At 42.2% G+C, this 3762-nt stretch overlaps 1 non-coding gene across 1 annotated transcript; it reads right to left on the bottom strand.

Annotated features, from left to right (window-relative positions):
* Positions 1-373: 373 nt before the first annotated feature.
* On the bottom strand, positions 374-475 carry LOC123463133. Its single transcript, XR_006638742.1, has one exon. It is a non-coding gene; the product is annotated as a U6 spliceosomal RNA (small nuclear RNA).
* Positions 476-3762: the final 3287 nt, after the last annotated feature.

Here is a 3762-nt window from a genome sequence, read left to right on the forward strand (position 1 = left end):
CATGGTCATCTTCCATGGGATGGGCAATTTACCAATAGCTATACCACTGATGAACCTGAGTCCACTCTCTCAACAATCATTAGCTGCCAGTAACTACTCATGAATTCTTCCCTATTGAAGATGGTGTACTGATGGGCTTATTATTGTGTAGGAAACCACAGCAGCTGTGATTTCATGAGTGTAGCCGTAAAGGTCAATTCATGGCCAGATTATAGCATTTTGCAGCCTCTTTCCTTGTCCTCTTGCTGACACATTCTTTTTGCCTACTCTTTCACAATGTTCACTGAGCATTGAAGGGATGGGCTTAGCTGTCCTGTTCAAGGCTGAGTGCAGAGCAATTACTTATTCTCAGAAATTTTACCATCTATGCATCAAAAATATGGAATACCTCTTGAATTTGCATGTCATCTCTGCACAGGGCCCATGCTCATCTTCTCCATATCGTTCCAATTTTAATGCTGAAGGGAGCACTCAATCTATCTTTCAAGCAACATCCGGACCCTCTTTCAAAGACATATCAATAATAGTAATTCCTGGCCTCAAAATCCTTAAATTTTTGAAAAAGTTTAAATTATTTATGAGAGAGAGAGAGAGAGAGAGAGAGAGAGAGAGAGAGAGAGAAAATGAGCACATGCCAGGGCCTCCAGAATAATTCCTGTAACAACCAAAAGAAAGGCCAAACTTGTCTAGTGTCCTGTGCTTCAAAGTCCTTTCCTCAGCTCTCATTTCATGAAATGACCTCATCATCTACTTAGCTGCTCAAGCTCAAAACCATAATTTTTTTTTGTCTCCCATTTCAGCGAGGTTGTCAGTCCTACCTCTTTTTAAAATTAGCAACCTTTATTCTTAGAGATAGCTTAAAAGATATAACCCTCAAAAGGCATAACGGGGGAGAACACCTGAAGAATGGGGCTCTGGTGGGGGTGGGATAAAGCCTAATCTGAAAAGATTTTTTTTTTTTTCCTGTCCTTGGCCTGTAACTCCCAGTACTAGAGATTGATTGCTTTCCACATTGAGCTGTAGATCGGAGAGACCTACGAGGTCTCCAAATCAAGACAGGTTTCTGTCTAAGTACCTGAGGCAAAAGCTAACACCATATTGCTAAAGACACCATATGCTGCTGACACAGAGCACAGAGAGACCTGGCTGGAATTCAGAAGAAGGCCAGTCCCCAGACTGTTAGCCTGTTTAGTGTTGGAAAGCATTACATGAGCTACTGGGGGAAAATGGCCAACAAAGGTCTCAGCAATCAGCGGTCTAAGTACTCAGAAGCAAATACCCTGACAGGATGTACATGCCAGTGAAATAGTGGCACACAGCCTCAGTGGGTAAGAGATCCATCCACTCAGTGTAAAGGAACCCATATCTGGAATTGGGAACCAGATTAGAACCCTATGGAGACAAAAATTATGTTCTCCAGTGTCAAGTTCTCATTAAGTCTTTGGCTAAAACAGGGGTTACATGCATCACATTCTCCCTAAACTAATAATGTACATTCCATTTAAACTATACTGACTTCACTCTCCATTGGAGAATCTGTTCGTCTTTTTCAGAAGGTAGCAAGACCAGAAGAGATAAATTACCTCTTGCACTTCAGTCAAGGCACAGCTGAATCCACACAGAAATGGAGAGATGAGCAAGAATGCTGCTTCCACGCTATTCCTGATAATCAGCACCAGGGTGAAGGAGACAGACCTTGAGGATACACAACACCTACCAACAGCTGAGGATCTAGAGGCTCCTAAGAGCTCACCACTGAAGTATACTTAAAACTTACCCACCACAGTTCTGAGAATTTTGTGGAAGAGGGGGTGGAAAAGAGCCACAGGTTGAGACATCATGCCCAGAAGCATTCCCTCCCCACAAAACAACTGACTACTACTACCACAACACATAAACTACAACCCCATGGGGAATACTTGAAACCCCACTAAGAAGCGTCCCCAGCGGAATGGGGGCAGGCATGAGGGAAAAGAGGGTACCATGATGTATCCATACAGAACATGCTGTTAATAATAAGAATAAACATTAAAATATTTTATTTATTTCTCAATTTCTTTATTTGTTGAAAGCAGGAGTATGGATGTGCCAGGGCCTCTTTCCACTGAAAATGAACTCCAGATGCATGTGCCATTTTGTGCATCTGGCTTTATGTACATATGGGGGAATCCAATCCAGGGCCAGCATGCTTTGCAGGCAAGCAGGTTCCTTTAACCACTGACCTGTCTCCCCAGTGCAGTCTTACCTTTTCATTCCCGTTCAATCTGAGTTTAAATTCAGAACTCCAGAGCTATCCTTATTCCCCAATTCTAGATCTGTCTTTACATTCCCTCTAGTGTGCATTGACCTCCTCTAGCTGGAGTTATCTTGTAAATGTGTTTAGTGTCCATCTCCCCAGCAGCCTGGGAGTTCCATGGGGCAGAGACCTGGTCTTTTTGTGCCTTATCTGTACTGCTGAGTTCAGGGATCGTGGTAGAAGGACCACCATTGAATAATTACCAGATAAAAGTGTTTCTGAGCTCCACTTGTCATTCCTTTTTTTACCTTTTTATCATGGAATAAGCTGTTTTTTTCTGCTAAAATGTACTATCCACCCCTTACTCTCTTGGTAGGTGTCTATTCATCCTTTCAGATTTCATCTTGTGGATGAAAAATCTCCTGATGCCCTTGGAGTGCGTTCATACTTGTTCTCAGTGATGCTACAGTCATTTTTATTCTCAGTAGTGCAGTCATTTTTCATTTGCTGCTAGACTTTGAGCTTCCTTTGGGCAAGGATGTGCTTTTTCATATTTTTGTCTCCTTAACTACTAACATGTACTGGGTATATACAGTTATTCAATAAGAAGTTACTGAATGGTTAAACAGACAAATGAAAGCAATATGAATATTTGTGACAATCTTCACTGATCTAAATTGTAAGTAAATTCATCCCTGATACTGAACCTGTAACAGGGGTAGTCATGAGCCCTAGGGGTGTAATGTCTGCTGGTGTCTGGCTAAATGTATATACTATGCTTACAAACTGCCCAGTAAGCAGTTCTCTTAATGTTCATACCCATATGTTAATGCTGCTCTCTTTTTTGGTAAAAGAACCTTCTCTTTTCAGATGGCGGTGATGTTGAGATGACTCAAAAGGCACCATAGTGCTGAGAAGAAGTGATGGAGGAGTGCTTAGCACTGAAATATCTCTATCACACCTTCCAAGGCTCAGGGTCCATTGCGGAAGAGGTGGTGGAAAGAATGTAAGAGCCAGAGGAAGAGTAGGATTCCTTAGAATGTGCTCCTCCAGACACAAAATGGCCTGGATATCCACGACCTCACAGTGCCTGACACTACCTACACAAGGCCATCATAATACGAGGTAAAGATCATGACATCAAATAAAAGAGACTGATTGAGAGGGGGAAGGGATATGATGGAGAGTGGAGTTTCAAAGGGGAAAGTAGGGGAAGGGAGGGAATTACCATGGGATATTGTTTACAATCATGGAAGTTGTCAATTAAAAAGAGGGGAAAAGGGGCTGGAGAGATGGCTTAGCAGTTAAGTGCTTGCCTGTGCAGCCTAAGGAACTCAGTTTGAAGCTTGATTCCCCAGGACCCACGTCAGATGCACAAGGGGATACTTGCATCTGGAGTTTATTTGCAGTGGCTGGAGGCCCTGGCGTGCCCATTCTCTCTCTATCTATCTGTCTCTTTATCTCTCTGTCTATCTGTTACTCTGAAATAAATAAATAAAAATAAATATATCTTAAAAGGCAAAAAA

Source organism: Jaculus jaculus, chromosome 8 (genome assembly GCF_020740685.1).
Source record: "Jaculus jaculus isolate mJacJac1 chromosome 8, mJacJac1.mat.Y.cur, whole genome shotgun sequence".
In the NCBI taxonomy this organism is placed as follows: Eukaryota; Metazoa; Chordata; class Mammalia; order Rodentia; family Dipodidae; genus Jaculus; species Jaculus jaculus.